General features: G+C 32.3%; 1 protein-coding gene across 1 annotated transcript in view; it reads right to left on the bottom strand.

Annotated features, from left to right (window-relative positions):
* The window catches only part of LOC127703168 (sacsin-like), a 40,488-nt gene extending 20,317 nt beyond the window's left edge, over positions 1–20,171 (bottom strand). The window contains exons 1-2 of the mRNA XM_052207694.1: positions 20,127–20,171; positions 18,421–18,461 (exon numbers count right to left, since the gene is read on the bottom strand). The gene's annotated coding sequence lies outside the window, so the exon portion shown is untranslated. The remainder of the gene's footprint in view (positions 1–18,420; positions 18,462–20,126) is intronic.
* Positions 20,172–20,820: the final 649 nt, after the last annotated feature.

The following is a 20,820-nucleotide window of genomic DNA, read 5'->3' as shown; positions in this document are numbered from 1 at the left end:
GCTCACAAACATGTTTAACCCCGCCACATTCTTTATGTGCCTGTCCCAATTCAGGAGCCTGTAGTTCAGTGGTTGTCGTTGGTTCATGTCTGTCATATTTGTTTTTCGTAAATTGTTTTGTTATAAATCAGGTCGTTAGTTTTCTCAATTGAATTGTTTCATATTTTTCATGTCGGGGCCTTTTATAGCCGACGATACAATATGGGTTTTTTTATTGTTGAAGGCCGTACGGTTGCCTATAATTGCTTACATCCACTTCATTTGAACTTTGGTGGATAGTTGTCTCATTTGCAATCATACCACATCTCCTCTTTTTTACATTAATCTATTTTCTTATTTATGTCAGTGTATCTGTCTTGTAAAAGTATATTTCAAAATTGTAATGCAATCGTGTTAATCAATCAATCAATCAATCAATCAATCAATCAATCAATCAATCAATCAATCAATCAATCAATCAACCAACCAACCAACCAACCAATCGATCAATCAACCAATCAATCAACCATTCAATCAATCAATCAATCAATCTACCAATCAATCAATCTACAAATCAACTAACTTACTTATCAATCAATCTTACAGCTAAATCTTGAAATAGCTTTTCAATATCGAACTACTCAAACGATCAATATAAATTATTGCCACTGGTATATGTTGTGTCTTCCGCATAGCTCAATGAAATTTCTGTTCCCTCTCAAACATTACCATAATATTGCCATAAATGTACTGTATGATGTAACCAATCACCTATTCCTTAAAGTTAAATTAGAAAATTTGCATTTGTTTGCACCTGTCCCAAGTCAGGAACCTGATGTTCAGTGGTTGTCGTTTGTTGATGTGGTTCATAAGTGTTTCTCGTTTTTTATATAGATTAGACCGTTGGTTTTCCTGTTTGAATGGTTTTACACTTGTCTAGTCATTTTTGGGGCCCTTTATAGCTTGCTGTTCGGTGTGAGCCAAGGCTCCGTGTTGAAGGCCGTACTTTGACCTATGATGGTTTACTTTTTACAAATTGTGACTTGGATGGAGAGTTGTCTCATTGGCACTCATACCACATCTTCTTATATCTATCTGGACAAAATATCTTTCTTGACCATTTGTTCTGTAAACACATTAGCCATGAGCACCATATGTTTGGAGTAAATTTTTTGGTGGTTTCCTTGTAAAATGATATACTTAATGAATCATCTGGTTCACATTATTGGAAACAACCCTGCTCAAAATCTAGCCAATAATGGCAGATATTTTGATAACATGCCTGGGGTGATATGCATAAAACCACTTAAGTTAAGATATCCAATCATTGTACTAATTTATCGTAGGACATGTAGAAAAATCCGTCCGTTCGGAACAAATCTTAACTTAAGTAGCTTTATCCATACGGGCCCTGATTTTTAAAGCAACACACTATGTGATGTGACCTTTCTTTGATTCAAATACCAGTAGACAGAGAGTAAAAAAACAAATTAGTCTATAAAGTTTCATCCGAAATCATTACAATTTATAAAATTAAATATGTATTTTGTGCTCAAAAATTTAATAAGTTTATTCTGTTTTGAAATATGAAATAACGGTCTTTGAATAAGTGTTCTCAGAGACAGAAGGATACATTCTATTGTGTACTTTTTGATTCGTATCAAACTTTTTGGTGATCTGGAATTTTTATACATAACGAAAAACTTGACATGCAATGTAGATAACACACTTTATTTGAACTACTTGTAATAATCCTATCATTCATAATTCGGTAGTGATAGAGGTAACTTAAAAAAAAATAAAATAAGGTCGATTTACAAATAATGCAAACACATCCATGTCCAGTGCACAATGTTAAAACAATTTTGTCGACATCGCGATATTTACAATGTTAACACGATATCGATATCGTGTCAACATCGTTTGCATTGTATGAACTCTTAAATATTGTTTACAGCGTTGACATAGTTAACATCGCGATGTATACAATGTTGTAAAGATATCGTGTTTACATTGTTTAAATCGCGATATCAACAATGTTAACACTATATTGTGTCAACATCGTTTACATTGTAACAGCTGTTTTATACTGTTTACATCGTTTACATCGTATACATCAGGATGTATACGATGTAGTAACGATGTAGTGTTTACATAGTTTACATTGCGATATTTACAATGTTAACAAGATATATTGTCAACATCGTTTACATTGTAACAATTCTTATATACTGTTTACATCGTTGACATCGTTAACATCGCGATGTATATAATGTATTATCAATATTGTGTTTACATCGTTTGCATTGTAGTTTGCACGATATGGTGTCAACATTATTTACAATGTTTGAAATATAATAAAATGTTTTCATCGTTTACATCGATATATTACAATTTATTAACGATATATTATGGATTACAAATGTGTCAATTTTTGTAATTCGATAACAACACGGAGATGTCAGTATATATTCAGGAACCTGCGGGGGTATATACTACATTTTTTACCCCAATTGGAACATCAACAACGTCATCATAGCAAACGTTACTATGTGACGTAGTCTTAGAACACTTAAAGAATGTAAGAGGCTCTCAGAGGGAAAATAATGACGTGTATCCTTCAATAATATGTTTTTAATTTAAAACCACACTATTTACACATTCAATACTTAAGTAATGTCTTAAAGTGCTATTACAAATTATTGCATATATGATAGAAGTATTTTCACAGCAAATTATAAAATCCTTTACACATGCGGAAAATATCAAGTTGTTTTTTTCAGTATTTGTTGTTGTTGAAAAAAAATCATAAAAATACAAACGGTATACATGAAATCTAAAAACTTTATAGAAAAATATTAATGAAGAAAAAAAAATAATTGAGAAGATGGAAAACTTGTATTTAAAAGAATTACACAAAATATTAAGAAATAATAAACATGTACTGAATATATATACTGCGTGGTGAATGTTTAACAAATACCTGGTATTGGTAAAAAGAAATAGGCAGGGATAATCAGTAATATATGTGTGATTCTTGTTTCAGACAGGGTATATAATGTGACATTCCCAGGTTAGGGTTTATACGTTGTGAACGATGTAAACAGAAAGGTATAGACGTTATATACAACATAAACACAATGTTGACACGATATTGTCATCATCACGATGTATACGATGTGAACGATGTAAACACACAGGTATAGACTTTGTATACAATATAAACACGATATTGACACGGTATTGTAAACATTGCGATGTATACGATGTGAACGATGTAAACATAAAGGTATCGACTATATATACAACATAAACACGATGTTGACTAATTGTCAACATCACGAGGTATACGATGTGAACGATGTAAACACAAAGGTACAGAACATATATATAGATAGGATACAATGTAAACACAATAATGACACGATAAAGTAGACATTGCGATGTTGACAATATCGACAAAACATCGTGCACTGGACATACTTCAAGTAAATTGATATCTTTATATTGCTCTCCGAAAAACAAATTCAGGGGCATATAGTCGTCGCTTTGTCTGTTCGTCCTTCAGGCAGAAAAATGATTTTGGGTCAATTGGTCAAAGTTCAAGGTCACTGCTGCAACAACAGGTATTTTATAAAGTCATTCAATATTGTTGGGCTAAATTTGAGACGAACTATATATAGATTATGGTATTAGCCCTGTATAACCACGTGACAGCTTATACGATGGAGAACGCCTGTCGTAAAGTTGTCACATATTTAGACGTATAAAGTAGCTAGAAAATTAATCTAACAATGTAAGAGTAGATCTGATTCTACCTTCCCGGCGGGGCTGTAACCTGTTATGTTATCTTCTCACTTCTACGGCAACACAGCCTAGCATTGCGCAGACTCCTTAATCCCCCTTCTAGCTATTTTAGATAAAATTAGCTTTCGTTTCGTAGGTACATCTACATGTATACCTGGTTCCCTTCAATTAACCCAGACAGTATTAACAAATCAAACCAGAATTAACTAATGGCAAGGGGGTCTGGATGGGGTTTACAGATTAGAGAACAATGGGCAAATAGTGTAGAATCAATGGCAAAAAAAAACAAACTCAAATAATAGACAAAAATAGATCCATAAAATGAAGAATAGAAGATAATGGGGTGCTGACATAAAGGATAGAGTATAATGGGCCAAATAAATAAAGTATAGAGAAAAATGGCATAAAAAGAAGAAATGAAGGACTCCCAATTCAGATCCTCATAGACATGCTTAAATAATTTGCTTGTCCTCACTAGTCGTTAATTGAATGGTAAATTATTCTGTTGACTGTGTGTAATGAGAAAAAAACTATTATTGTGTATTGTCAATAGATATGTCTGAGTTATTTCGTGACGGTTTAACTTGTCAAATATTTTTTTTAATTAAATATGTTTTTTTTTAATTAAAGTAGCCATATTATATGTTTGAATACAATGAACAGAAAGACGTGTGCGAGTTATTTAAATATGACAGTTTCTTAATAAATAGCATATCATTTAACTTTTTATTTAAATGCAGTCAAAATTTCAAATGATATGTAGAAGCTGTTGTACAATATACAAAAGAGATCATTTGATATTTAATAAATAGTTGACACAGAGACATGTTTGTATAAAATCTAAAGAAAACACAAACAATCGGCAAAAAAAAAACGTTCTAAAATTTGTCTTACAATCCTCAAATCTCCAATGTCAAATCCATAGATTTTTCTTTAAAAAATAATGTAAAATTATATGGTCACAGTCTCCGTCTTTACGTAACTTTCTTGTATGTTCTTTCTTACCGGGCCCGAATTGGTGGTTCTATACCTATAGGCTAATACTTTTTATTATTAAATTCCTTTAATTTTTAATGATTTAATTTTGGATGTAACGCGTCTTCCGATTGGTTGACGTTGTTTTGTTTATCAGCTCATAGACATAATTTTGTCATGTGACCTTGACGTCATCAACGTTTTTTCATGATTTACTCCGGTTTAAAATGGAATTAAGAATTAAATTATAAGAAATGACTGTACTATTTTTTCTGTCTATTCGAAATAACATAAAAAATGTGGTGCACACTTTAAAATAACCCGCTACGCGGGTTATTCAGTGTGCACCACATTTTTGATGTTATTTCTTCATAGACAGAAAAAATATTACAGTCATTCCTTAAATAACTTTCTGGTCTTACAACGTGAGTGAAACACGGAAGAATGACCGAATGATAAGCTGCAATAAGATCTTATTCAACCCTTTTTTTCTTTTGCTATGAAATTGAACTTATAATTCAAAAATTCCATTTACATCTATTTTAGAGACGATGTATGCGTACTAATCAAGCGGGATTGCGAGTAAATCTCACAAAATAAAACTCCATGACTTGTTATGGAAACATCCCCCGCCCCACAGGCAGTTGTCTCTGATTTTTGTTACCTTTATACTTTAATAAGTGTCATATCAAAATATATAAGTAAAAACTATTCAGAGACAACTACCTGTGTCGCCCCTTAAAAAAAAAACAAAATCAAAACAAACAAAATAGGAGTTGCACAATGCATAGAAATATACCATTTTAATAGAAATTCACGAAAATTTATGTATTTTACGATATTTCGTTTGTAATAAATATCGATAAGGGTATGTTATTATGATCATTCATCTTGATTTCCGACTCATAAAGTGCACCAGTAAAAGCAAGTTTAAAAAAATGAATCATCCAGTGGAATCCGAAATTAGTATACTAACTATGTTAATGTTTAGAAATATGTTGGATTCTTATAGGAATTCAATACAATCCAAAATCCTCGTAACATATAAGTATATTTTATTAGTTATTTGTGTGATGCAAATTATGTTTATTATTTTTTTCAAAAAGGAAAGTAAATTGAAAAGATAGCATCTTTTTTAAAACTGTAAGTAAACTTTCATAAAAGAAAAACAAATCGAATATAAAATATCTCCTGTACCTATAGAAATATTTTTTATAAAATTCATTATCTTACCTTGGTATATTCTTGCAAAGATTTTGGTTTGTTGGGAATTTTTCAACTTTTATATCCTAGCTGATCTTTTTATCTTAGCTACGATCTACGTTTTCTGTTTTCAGAAAATCTCCCCTGCTCTTTAAACCCAAGATATAATGACATATGACAATGCACACTCCTAGCTGATCTTTTTATCTTAGCTACGATCTACGTTTTCTGTTTTCAGAAAATCTCCCCTGCTCTTTAAACCCAAGATATAATGACATATGACAATGCACACTCTATACCCAGTGAATGTTATCAATTTAAAAGTATGCAGAGTTCATATTTATTGAATATTGACTTTTTAAACATTTTTGACAAGATAGGGTACAAAATGTATCACAGGGTTATAACACAATTTGTTATATCAGGATTCGCTTAGAATATACATACCATACGGAAAATTTTCTCGGTCAATACAAACACTTTTCTTATAGTCGATTCAAACACCCTCAATGTGTTCTGATAAAATATTTGTCACTGTACATTAATCAAATAGCAATCATAACAAAATATTTACTGAATATCTTTTCAAAGAGCTATGTATTCGGGAAAGTGTTAACTTTTTTAGTATGAGACTAGGAATTAAGGAGGTGCGAGGTTAGCCGAGCCTTATATCAGTGTCATGCCGAATGCAAACATATTGATATTTCCTAACCTTGATCTATATAATATTGTATTATACTGCAGCTTAAAATAACTTAATGTGATAACTTTTATTCAAATGCTATCACAAAATAAATTGACATTGCACTTAATATTATCAATTTGTTACTATATTCAATAAATGAAGACAACAGGAAGTGTTCTAGCTGCAGTATAAATATGCAATTTTCGTACGTTGGATATTGCTTTTGTCCTGGTATTTCCAGAGAGGCGGAACATTCTAACTTTAACTCATCAGTCGCTGACAAACTGACAACACCATTGCAAAATAGGAAAAACGACAAAACGACAAATAAATGTCTTCAAAACACAACATAAAAAACTAAAGACTGAGCAACACGAACCCCATTAAGATCGGAGGTTATTTCTGGTGGTCCGGAAGGGTAAACAAATCCTGCACCTGTAGCACCCGTCATGGTGTCCATATAAGTGCGAAATCAGTGATAAGTTTAGTTCTAATGATAATGATGTCACAAAGAGGACTATTATTGTTACGACAATTTGAACATATCCGTCGTCACCTGTAAAACAGATACTTCATAATGGTCAACCAACTCGTGATGGCGTCTGTAAAATTTAATCTTAAACGTACAGTTGTTTTTGAGCATGTATTCACAACCATAGAATTTAAACAATGACGTAAATGGTAATTCGAAAGTAACCGTTTCCACGCAACGGACGCAGGCTTCTGTGAGACTACATGTGAGTACGAACTGTATACTATACGTACATCACTTTGTTGTATCTGTACACCTGCATATGTGTAAAACAATTGCCGTTTGCTGGAGAAAAAAAAAATTTAAGATTGACTGAATCAAATCAAACAATTATTATCTTTTTCTCCACAAAAAACCCCGATATATACTTTTTTAATGGATATTTGTATTGATTGTCCAAAAAAAAAACTTCCAAGGGGTATTTTCTTTCTCTTTAATCGCCTTAATCACCGGATGTTTGCCTTTGTTAGTCTTGTTTGTGTTTTAGATTTTTGTTCATTTGAACGCTTGGAGTTTAGTGTAGCGTTTATTTCGTTTCCACTATCTACTCTATTTATGAATAGAATGTAAATGTTTATTCAATTACAAACTCGCTGTGTTGAAGACCCATTGGTGGCCTTCGGCTGTTTATCTGCTCTTTGGTCGGGTTGTTGTCTCTTTTACACATTCCCCATTTCCATTCTCAATTTTATTCAATGGTTGACTGATGTAAATTTAAAGAAATAGAGTCATCCATATGTTTTTCCGTTCTGGCCGTTAAACCTTCGGTTACAGACAATTGCGTAAGTGGGAAGTCCATATAGCCGTGCGGTATATATCATTAATTCTTTGCCACGTCCGATCGAAATGGGGACGTTATATCGAACTTCTCCTTTAGGAAAAACTCACATTACAGAACTCTTGCAATAACTCTCTGAGGGCGTCTGTAGATGGCCTGTTGCAAAGTAAAATGTATGTCTCTACCTAACATAGTGTATTCCCTCCTTTACAGTGGCATTTAACAGTTCCCGCCTTCACCCGGTCTGCCTACTTTACAGAACCTATCATTTTATTAATTGTTTATTTGTTTTAGTCATGAATGTACATAAAATAACTGCCACTAGACGTTAAGCATGCAGTAATCAACTATAAATTATAAATTATTCAATAACATGTAATCAGGTTGTCATTTGTCAAACAACAGTCCTTTTTTTATTACATAAAATGCGATAAAAGTAAAAACTGTGTAATAAAGAAGACTGTTATGTATTTTGTTTGTATATCTTCTTAATAGGTCACCGATGACTGATGCCTTTACTCGTCGTGATCTACCGTCATAAACGTATGCAATTAACTGTAGAATTACAACAACATTACACAGTATACTATAAAATCGTACAAAAATATAAATTATTACACAAACACTACTACTACTACTTTTAGCTTTAAATGTTCTTCTTATTATTATTACGTCATAGATATAAAATGCATCAAAACATAATGTAAACATTTCAAAATATATGCAAACTAGGATTTAAAATCAGACTTCGCTGTTAACTGAAAATACAAATAAGACAGCGCAAAAGGGAAACATGTTCTAGTTTTTTCTAATAATTGTAAAAATCCTCGTCCCGAATGCAAATCTTACAAAATACTTTCAGTTCTTGTTATTGCTGCCACATTAAAATTTTCCAAATATATTTCATGCGAGTAATACATATGTGCTTTTCTCGCCAAAAGTTTTAATTTTATATAAGTTTATTAAAATTTAACAATGGTATCTATCAGACACGCACACGAACCTTTTTCATTCTTCCATGATTTTAATGTAATACTATCATTTCAGACTTCCAATTTTTAAAGATTATTTCTACCGAGCTGTAAACATTTTCCGTGTACTCTTGTTTCCCCTCTTTTTATAATCATGTTGAATATAATTATTTATCAAATTAAAGTGTTAAAAAAGTGCCAATTTTTCAGTTTGATAGTTGGCTTTGATATTTGTTTTGTTTTGACCTACATTTTGTAAGCGCATGTAGAAACATCAATATCATTATCTATTGACAGAACTGACAATACAAAATTCAAAAAACGTTGACCTATGTAAATATACATAAGGATTACAGTAGATTACTATTAAAATCCCGGACATGTTTTATCTTTTTTTTTTTTTAAATGTTGAATAATTGATTGAACCTTGTCCTGTCAAATAGTATCTGTTTGTGATATAATGACACATACAAATTCCTGGTTGGGTCAAACAAAATGTTGGATCTTTGAACTTGTTTTGGCATTTACATATTTATATCATCTCTCAAGTCATGAAATATTTGCCACTGGGCGTTAAGTAAATAACAAGCAATCATTAATTTTAGCGGGCTAAGTATGGATTATTTACCATGCATAAACTGCTCTTTCAACTGAAAAGAGTCCCTAGGAGGAAATATCACTCAACTTTTCAAACATACATGGGTTTTTCTCATTGTTGAAGGCCGTACGGTTGCCTATTATAGTTGCTGATATTCATTTCATTTGAACTTTGGTGGATAGTTGTCTCATTGGCAATTATACCGCATCTCCTTATTTTTATATATCATTATCTCAGCATGTAACGATAAAGACACTTTTGTAGTAACTATTTTTGTGTCAATTTAAGTTTGCAGACCAAAATTCTATGATTTTTTACAAACTCTTTCCTTAGAGAAATAAATGCAATTTTCTTCTGAAACTACATGTCCATGGAAAAAGATGTGCAACTACGTATACAATGTACTCCAAATATGAAACACTATTCAATGACATAGAAACTCAAATTGAATTTAAATTTCTACTGTCTTTACTGTATCATATCTTTAAAAAAATTGTTTGCCTATTGTAACATATTGGCACTTTCTTGAAATCGTATGTGTCTGATAAGATTAATTGTTAACATATGCAGTTGCTAATGATACTATACCAGCGTTTTAATTTGATTTTGTTTGGTCATAGTACTAGTTATTGAATTTTGACTGGGCTTTATCGATTGTGGTATAACAGTCCTGAGGGTTTGGTTATCAGGTCATTCATTTCTTAATTCTTTAATTTTTTACACCTTTTTTTTATTCCCTTTAATTCAGCACCCATTGTTCTCTATTCTTTATATTTGTTGGGACCTATTTTTCTCTGTTCTTTATTATTTTGCTCTTTATTCTGCACATTTCCCACATTATTCTCTTTTCTGTAAACCCCATCCAGACCCTCAATACTCTGAGATATTTGTCGAAAAGCTTATATATGATATATTTAGATTGGAAGCCTTTAGATGAACGCCATTTTTGATTAAAATAAAAGTGTCGCTCATGTTCTGTAGTCTACTCTTGCAACTACCATAGTTCACGGTTACAAAGCAGAAGGGACAACTTCGGTACAGCGTAGAAAGCTTGTTCTAATGATCAAGGTAAAAAAGGGATAGTGGTTCATGTATTTTTGGGGATAATATGGATAATTATCACAACGAAATTTTATTATTTCAAGACTATACTACATAAAACCATGAAATTGAGTTTATCAGATATTAAAAAGAACACGATTTTATAGGTTATATTGTAAAAAATATTGAACTAAAAAAAATCAGAAAATGATTGGATGTTTTTATAGTAAAGAGTACTGTCCTTGGAGGACGACGTTGAATGGTAACTGAAGTTATAATCTTGGATGTCATTGAATATCGATAGAGTGGTCTTACGCGTGAACAGATTTCATTTGCACCTCCAATGAATGGGATGTTCAAAAGTTCAACACACTTTCACAGTCATTGTTTTACATTTGGACTGTAGAACATCAAATAATACTTTGCTTTTATGCTTTCCAAAGAAATATTCAACTTAAACCATTTGAATACACAAGAAAAAAAAAACCCCATTTTTATGAGTTGGCGTCGAACGTTGAGAAAAATTTTTCTGGTATCATGCCCTGCTGTAAAAAGAAACCTCTGCTTCTCTTAGCCTGACTCTACTTTTTCACACACAAACATCTTCAAGATTTAGCGAATACCGTGAGTAAAATGTTTATCGCTCCCTGAAAATGAAGACAAGCAATAATGAGTAAATTTTTAAGTCCTTGGCCGCTGGGAATCTTTTTTCTAAGGACAGATAAGGTTAAATAAATAACTTGACTTGATATATTTAAAATCCAAATGAATTGATAATACTTAAAAAGATTAGAATATTTAAGAATAATCAATAGTAATTAAAAACCAATTGTTCTCTGAACAATTTAAGGTCTTTCCACATCAATTTTCGAAGTAATTGATAAGAACTTACTTCCGGTTTACTCAAAGTTAACATTGGCGTCTAATGATAGGTTTCTTCATACTGGGTAAAAAAATATATGATTTCTTTATACTTTTGTTTGAAATTAGGAAGATAATTTGCTACTTCCGGTTAAGAAAATGTCAATTTCGGTCTCATATGATAGTTTTATTCACACAGATTCCAAAAATATATGGTTTTTATATACTTTTGTCTGGAAAAGGGAGACGATTTGCAAGTTCCAGTTTAGAAAATGTCACTTCCGGTCTCATATGATAGCTGTATTTACACTGATTCCAAAAATATATGGTTTCTATATACTTTTGCCTATAATATGGGAGATAATCAGCTACTTCCGGTTCACGGAAGGTCATTTCTGGTCTCAAATGATAGGTTTATGTATGCCTATTGAGAAAATATATGGTTTCTTAGTGCAAAAATGGCTACTTCCGGTTTACTCGAGGCTACTATCGGTTGACATTTTCCAAGGTCATATGTCACCTAACATTTTGCAAAAGACCCTATGACTTTATTATGAACCAAGTTGATTCAGAAGTTATCAATTAACCTTGGATTAAAACATTTCAGGGGCAATAACTCCTACAAGATGTCATTGGATTATTTCAGACCAAAGCCATCATTTTTTCATCACAATAAAGTAAACATTTTGCACTTATAATTTTATATAGATATCTTCAAAAGTGTCAGAGAAAATGCAAAAAGGGAAAAGTCAAAATTGGGAACATGACCTTGACCTTTGACCTTGACCTCATTTTCTAAGTTAGGACCCAAATAAAAAGACTGTTTGATACTGTTTATACTGCTTACGGTTTATGAGTTACAAAAACATACCGACAAATGTATTTGGTAAAGGTAGATTACTCCTATAAGATTTCACTGGATCGCCAAATTAACCAAATTAACCAAAAATTCTTAACACCGAGTCTTTGATAAAACCATGCAAAAGGCTTATAAGTGGGCCCACATGACATGTCACCCAAATGTAATGAAATTTTGCACATATGTTATGATAGTCAAGAGAAAAAAAATTCTAACTTTAAAATTTGATTTTAGGCTATTTTTAGATTTTGCAGCGCCATCTATTGGAAAAGGCTTAATTTTCCAAAATTTCCATAAAAAAGTCACAATTTTGTTACTCTGAATATGCTAGATATGGTTATGTTTAGCTGATATTTGAATTGATTTTTATAACAAACATCATTCGTCCTTCGAAACTCCCCAAAATTGAAAGAGAACTTATTATTATACCACATCTTCTTATTTTTATATTGTATGCTTTTTTGAGCAAGGAGAAAATAAACTTGAAAAAAACCTCGTTATGAAGGCATTTGCGATCGCCTTAAAAAAACAAACTGCATATGAAATGTTTCCTCCAAAAGAATGGTTATCATCAAATTAGATCAGAAGCTTATTTGGAAACTTTACCTTAAAGAAAACAAATGAATTGGTGGACAATTCTAATAAAGTGGAAACAACTGATGAAGCAGTTGTAGTACATGATTCAGACTTCAATGAAGTACTACTGTCAACTATTGAATACATTGAACTCAATATCAGTTAAGGACATTATAACGAGAAATGGTTGCTTCTTCTTCAGTCTAATATATGTGTTTATATAACAGAAATATTTATGAATGTATTATGATATGCATCTGTTGCATCACAATGTGGTAGTAAAATGATTTTCTTGATTGATTGGTCCTTGGATCCAGCATGAACTGTACATTCAAGTCTAGCAGTTGAATTCTACGTTTGACTACATTTTGACAGTCTAAGAATCATGCCTAGTTATTTTTGTAAACACCAGCTTTTTATCTAATGGAATAGAGTGCCCAACTATAAAAATACAGTCTCTGAAATTATTTTCAAAGTACAATTTAAGAACAAAGGGCCAGTGTGAGATTTTCCCATCAATTGGCGTCAATCGTCCGTTGTGATCGTCCGTTAACTTTTACAAAAATATTCTCCTCTGAAACTATTGGGATAAATTTAATCAAACTTGGCCTCAATCACCATTGGGGTATCGAGTTTTAGAAATTGTGTGCGATGACCACCCCCCTTTTTTTTTCTAACCAACATGGCCGACACGGCTAAAAATAAAACTTCCGGGGTAAAATGCAAGTTTTGTTCATTATATTGAAAACTGCTTTAGATAGAGAAAATCTGACAGGGGCAGGAATTTTCAAAATGTTGAGATCTCCCTACCATCTATTTACGTCAAAACTGTCAGTCTGAGACGAGCTCGTGCTGGAGTTTTTGTCCTTAAATGACATAATTTTTGCCTTTGCTTTTAAACTCTGCAATAGATAGATACTTTACAATATCTATAAAATTTGCAAAGTTCTGACTGTTTAAAAGTGAAGTAATGTTTGTTGCAAATTCAGACACAAACTTTAATTACTTCTTCATAGTAGTAGTCATTACTACTTAATAATGTTTTAAGCATATAGTACTTCATAAAACTTGTTACTAATAAAGATTTCAGAACTAAAATATTAAAAAGCCTTAAGATATCAATGAAAAAAAATAAAGTAAAAAAACTGCAAATTCATCACGGAACTTGATCACTTCCCTTTCATCACATTTTGCGCATTGCTATACTTTACGGATAATAATTTGCACCTAACTAATATATGAAATGACTACCTTTTTCGCTATTATATACAGATATTTTCAATTAATCGAACTTATATATGTATAAAGTTTGTTTGTGTATGTTTAATTTTTTTCCTTTTTTGCTATAATCCGTCAAATATCACTTTGTCAGAAAAGTCTAATTGTATAAAATCAAAATAAACTTCCGGAAAATACATGGATCCTTTTTTCCGCGTTCATGTCATCGTTTCAAACAGGGAAAAATGCCAATACCAAACATTTTGCTATGATGACGCTTGTTTTTTTTCAATACACATTTTGCCTTTGACTGAAGAGTTCTTGGGATGAGGTTGTGAAAAGTCTCCCATATCTAAATTCTGGGACATGTTTTTGCAAGCCATTTAAATACTTCTTCAGAACATTAGATCAAAAAGAGAGGGTAATTGATCTCTTTACTTGAGCTCCACTGCTGTCATGTTGCCCTATATCCTATATATATGTTACAAATAGGATTAACTACTCAGGATGGCTACCTGTCTACCTGCTAGATATGCTAGCTTTACCACTGAATGTAGAATTAACAATTCAGCGAGGTGAGTTTTTGATGAAGTAAAGCTAACAGCTTTGACCCGAGACGAAAAACAAGTATAGGAAATTGTAGACCATGTTCTTGAATGAATGACTGCACGTTCGCCACAGAACTCCATCCACCATCACTAATAAACATTTCAACTAGAATGCACGCTTCGAATAACATACAGACCTCTTTGGCGTCAGCTGTTGGTGAAGGTAACACAATGGCTAGATCATAGATTGACGTGACATTTGCAGAAGGCAAGACTCGTAGTTTTTTGCTTTTATCCCTCGGTCAAAGTTATTAAAACATTTGTGGATCTAACCAAGTTAACAAATTAAAATGTAGAACAGTAGAAATTTTGAATCTTCACATCAATCCTGAACTCGTGCTTCGTCGAGCATTGGTATTAGCGACGTCACTGTTGAAAGAGGTTTTGTCATTTCCGATGGGTCTGATCTCTTTTTTCATGATGATAGAACCATGATAAAATCATGTAAAGCCTATCTTAACTTCACTTTCCGCTATATAGATGATGTTTTCTCACCAAATAATTTAAAATAAAGGATACAACAGATACAGTTAAGTCTGCCTCATATCTTGACTTACATCTAGAAATTAACAATGAGGGTCGGTTGAAAACAAAACTTTACGACAAAAGAGATAATTTCAGCTTCCCAATTGTGAACTTTCCATTTCTATGTAGCAACATTCTAGCATTGTCCGCATACGGAGTATATATTTCCCAGTTAATACGATATTCCAGGGCTTTTGTTCCCTATCATGATTTCCTTGATAGAGGGTTGCTGCTCACAAGGAAGCTATTAAACCAAGAGTTTCAAGTGGTGAAGTTGAAATCATCCGTTTGTAAATTTTACGAACGCCATCACGAGTTGGTTGACCCTTATGGAATATCTGTTTCACAGATGACGACGGACATGTTCCAATTGTCGTCTAATACAGTCCCGTTCCCTTTCCACCGAATTTGACCAACCGAGTTCCACATTGTATCGGCTTTGTACTTACATGAGCGACACGACGGGTGCCACATGTGGAGCAGGATCTGCTTATCCTTCCGGAGTACCTGAGATTACCCCACTTTTTTTATGTGAGGTTCGTGTTGCTCAGTCTTTGGTTTTCTATGTTGTGTTTTGTGTACTATTTTTTGTCTGTTTGTCTTTTTCTTTTTTAGCCATGGCGTTGCCAGTTTATTTTCGAATTATGAGTTTGAATGTCCCTTTGGTATCCTTCGCCTCTCTATTGCATTAATCTCGAGAACGAGACATCGTATTTTCACTCCCTCCCCGAGTTCGATAAATCGCTTACCGTTTTGATTAGGGATGGTATGTCTCTTATCCGGTGTACCAATGCTAACAATTTGAAACTTTTGGTGACCTGGGGATAGAGATCGTCCAATCTCATCTCTGCTGTTTTTCAAGGGCTACTTTTGTTGTTGATATCTTTGACAGATATGACGTCAAACTTTCTATCAAGGCAGCAGAACGGGACCGAAGATCAAACTTTACACCAAAGGTCTTTCAAGTAATTGCAGGTCGCTCCCTTCGAGACTTGAAAAAGTTTTGTTTATCTTCCAATGAAAATAAGCAAGCATTGCTCCAGTTTCTTGGAAATTTTATTGCTTGTTACCACAAAAAACAACCATAATGCATTAGCAAATAAAAGTGAACTAACTTGAGCTAGAACTTTTTCCGATCCGGAAATCGTAAAACGCATTTGTGCAAAAACTTCCAATCACAGCGTCGACCTTTACAATACGGATGAGGAAGCTGATACGCGTATGATTTTGCACGCCATATATGCCGATAAACAGTTTGGAAGTTGCTGTAAATGAGGGATCATAGTGGAATCCGCTGACACGGATGTTTTAGTTCTTTTTGTCCACTATTTTTCTTCCCAGAAAAACAAAGAAGTACTTTGGTCTGCAAACAGGAACTGTAACCACAACACAAGACGCAAGACGTTTTATACCTATACATAAACTATGTAATTCTTTGAATTCCATCGTTAGTCAATGCTTGCCTGCCATGAATGCAATTACAGGATGTGACTCCACAACAGCAATGTTTGGCATAGGTAAAAAACGGTTTTCAAAGTCCTGAAATAGGTGTGTAGTGATGTTTCCGATTTAGTTAACCTGACAAACTGTGATGTTGATGAATATCTTTCAGTTGCAAGAAAGCTCGTGGATTTGCTTTATGATCAAAAGAGTAAATTCAAAAGCGTGCACAGTGACCTCAATAAATTACGTGTAAATCTTGCGACTACTAAAAATGCGCCTATTGCCAAGCTTCCCCCTTGTAAATCAATATTTAGGCAACATTTGATTCGAGCATCTTTGCAGACAAGTATATGGATGACATCACATCTTCCTAAACTACCTTTAAGATCTCTGTTATAGTTTGAATGGATTTGTAAGGATGGTTAGAAGCCGGTATTTTTCGAGGTCAAATGTCTTCGGACTTCCTACAAGACCTTGTCTGAACTTGTAAAGGAAAGTCTGTGTGCTCAAAAGAATATGTTTGCTTTGAGCAAAACCTTTCATGTACAGACCTGTGTCCATGTCGGGCAAGTGAAATGTGTGGAAATATTAATACGCTTCTTGTGATGGTTGGTGGAAATGAAGATGCTGGAGATCAGTCTTGAGTACCTTTTCAAGTCTGTGGTACGTTGCAAGGAAAAAAAGGGGGTTATGAGAGTTAAACCAGAGTAAAACACACAACATAGATCATGCTATGGAAGCAGCAATAATCGGTGAAAAAACAGAAGCAACGAGTCGTCTATAAAAAACAAAAGTATCCGCAAATTCAATATAAGGTCATATTTGACTGTAGTGTTCTATTGCATCTGTCTTGATACCTCTCCAATATGCTAGTTTAAAAAATAATTTTGAAGTATTGTCTTTCATGACACTTGATTGTTACGTGAAATTAATATAATTTATAAGGGTAAGGTGCTATAAACATGTTATGGGTTGAAAACTTAAGTTTTGTTTATAAAAACGTCGTTTTGGGAAATTTTTGGAGAAAAATATCTATGATTAAGGTTTATTTATAAAACATTACTAAAGCCAAAACAGTATCGTTTGTATTTAAGTAGAAGTTAGAAATAGAAAAAAAATGTCAAAACTGAAATCCTTCAAAATTTTCAGTGTGTGTAAAGATGACCTTTGACCTCAATTTTAAAAAAATGTGACCATATCCGGTCCTTCCGATAGGCATATTGTTAAAGTACAAGGTTTCTTCTTTCGAACGATATATAATATAGGCATGATAGGTGTGTGTTCGGTGGGGAGATTAAACTCCAAAATATCTGCCCTCAGTAACCGCACTAATTTAAACTATGTTTGTAACAAAAGATCTAATAAATGTTTTAAAAACTGCATGGTTTAAACTCACAAGGAAGTTTAGTTTTCCAACCAAACATATACTACAATTTGGTAAAAAATCAATTAAAAGTATTAGCAATGCTCCTTGGTTAAGTTAAAGCATTTATAATAGCTTTATAATACTTATGGAATTTTATAGATTAAGTTTAATTTGCAACCAACTATTCAGATGAAATAGAAAAAGGTAATATACAAAAACTATGATGATGTAAAAGTAGGAAAGACAGGGTTAAAAGGGTATGTTCACTCATTCAAGATTTTTAACTGTTAAATGAAAATGACACTTTATAAATTTAATGTGCCTTTAACAGAAGTCTAAAAGCGATCATTTAAAGGCCAACGATGTATTAGTAGAGAGAAATTATATACATTTACCTTCAAAAGCCATTTTTCATGATAATTCCATTGCTTCTGACCTGTTATATAAAACATATTCTCAATAAATCATTAATAAAGACAAACTTTATAAGATGCGGTATTTTGTCGTTTATTGTCGTTGTGGAAAAAAGCATATGATACATGGATTACTTAGAAAAGCAATGAAATAAATGTTATCAAAAAGTTAATATTGGGGACAAATTAAAGGATAGGCAAGGTGGAGAAAAAAAACACCGTAAATACACACAAGAAAGAGCAGATTATGCATATCATAGACATGTTATAATTTGTTGCAGACATGGTGTTGTCTGAAAAAAATCAACCTTAGTGTTAAAAAAAGCAATATATACCAAGGGGACATAAATGTAAAACGCAGAAGTCAAAAGAAAACAGGTAACGCCATGGCAAATATAATGATTTTAATAAAATTGTCAATGTTTAAAATCCTGTATCAAGGAATAAATTCAAGATGATTTTCCTTGTGAAAATGACGAGGTTTTTGTTCAAATGTCATTTGAATATTTGAATTCAAATTCGATCATATCTACTTTGCGCTTACAAAGATTGTGCATGAAGTTGTATGTATATATATTGAAATGTAAGACAAACTATCATTAAACCACCAAGGATTTAGAATCACTAAAATAATTATAACAAAGGCATATACACAATGTCTTTTAAAAGTTTTTAAACCAAAAAGCTTTGTTGCTTGACACTAATAACACTAATTAATTCGTAACACACATATCCCTTTGTTTCATTTTAAGTATGATGCACTTAAAATGATGATATTGATGCCATACTAACAATAATGCAGTGATCCCGGTATAAAATATAACCTTTATTGGAAAAGGAACATTGAGGGGTATTGCAAACGATACATAAACAGGTACTAGATAAATATTGTGAACATCTAGCAAAAGAGGGACGAAAGATACCAGAGGGACAGTCAAACTCATAGATTGAAAATAAACTGACAACGTTATGGCTAAAAATAAAAAGACAATTGATGGGAGTAGTTTTTCAATTAAAATATAGCTTTTTTTTGTGTAAATGAACATAATTTCTAAATAAAAAGTAGGACACTGATTTAAATTAGTACGATCCTAAACAATCTTTATAAATTAAGCTGGAGACAAATCGATGGAAAAACAAAACAGGCTTATAACTTTAATACGCCGACATGCTTCTGTTTTGGCACAAGATTAATAAGTGTCATTGGAATTAATAACGAAATTACAATTGCATCCTTAATCGCATGTCACAGGACTTTATAATTATAACATGCATACAATCAAAACATGAATCGATTTTCATTGCTTAATTGATGTAAAGCTAGCAAAAAAAAAAAAAAAAAACACGAACAAAGCCATATGTATGATACAAGACCCTGACAGTCAAAAATATCACAAGGATTACCACACATTTGAACATATACGAAAAGAGAAGTATTCGCATAGATTATTTCTGAGCTTATTTTCAAACCCTTAACCAGTATCATTTACAGTTAACCCAATATGTTATAAAAAATAAAACGAATTTGATATAACAGGAAGAAATTACCAATTAAACCATATAAACGGTTTCATAAGAACAATTTAAGACGAAATTAATTTCTGATTGGAATGATCAAATCAGTCAAAAGCGCATTTTTAAATTGCTAAAATATATAAGTTGGTTTATTAAAAATACATAAAACTTACATAGAAACTGGCGGAAATAACTTTTGTTCCGTACCCATGCTTTTCCTTTGCCTTTTATTAATATAAATATGAGAAGAGGCATTGCGCATGTCATTAAACTTGTAAACAAGTATTTAAACAAACAAAACGTTTACTACAATAGATTGCAATCTTTCTAAAATGTTCATGACTATATGACGATAAATACTAAGTGTGGATATGTTTTACGTCAATCTGATATTCTTGGGAATATTGTCAGTTAACTTAAAGTATTTGCCGAACGCATATATAAGTACAGTTTGATGATTTTCTCAATACTTCATTCAATTATTGGTAGACTCAGAATGTCTTATAATCTACAATTGTTTATTCGTTTATTCGTTTAACGGATCGAGGAAGAGCTTTAGAACCCTGCAAATTTTCCATAATTTTTGTAAAAATTGATCTTGTTCACGTATTTATTTCCTTATATTCGAGAATGGTGTTGCTTGGGTATCTAACAAGCATTAAAACATTATAAAATAAGGTTTTGCATGTTAACAACTTCTGAATAAAAGTACAGTTATTTAAAACTTCGTCCTAACTGATTATCCAACTTGGTACGATAAAAATTCGAGGAACGAAAATTTATGCGCAACACCAGTTAATCATGTTAATGTAAGACAAATGCTTCAATTAATAAGCAAAACATTTTGAAGTACAGATTGTAAACAGT

This window comes from Mytilus californianus, unplaced genomic scaffold, assembly GCF_021869535.1.
Source record: "Mytilus californianus isolate M0D057914Y unplaced genomic scaffold, xbMytCali1.0.p SCAF_5, whole genome shotgun sequence".
Classification (NCBI taxonomy): Eukaryota; Metazoa; Mollusca; class Bivalvia; order Mytilida; family Mytilidae; genus Mytilus; species Mytilus californianus.
The sequence above is the reverse complement of the archived record's forward strand: the minus strand, read 5'-3'. Positions and strand labels throughout refer to the sequence as shown.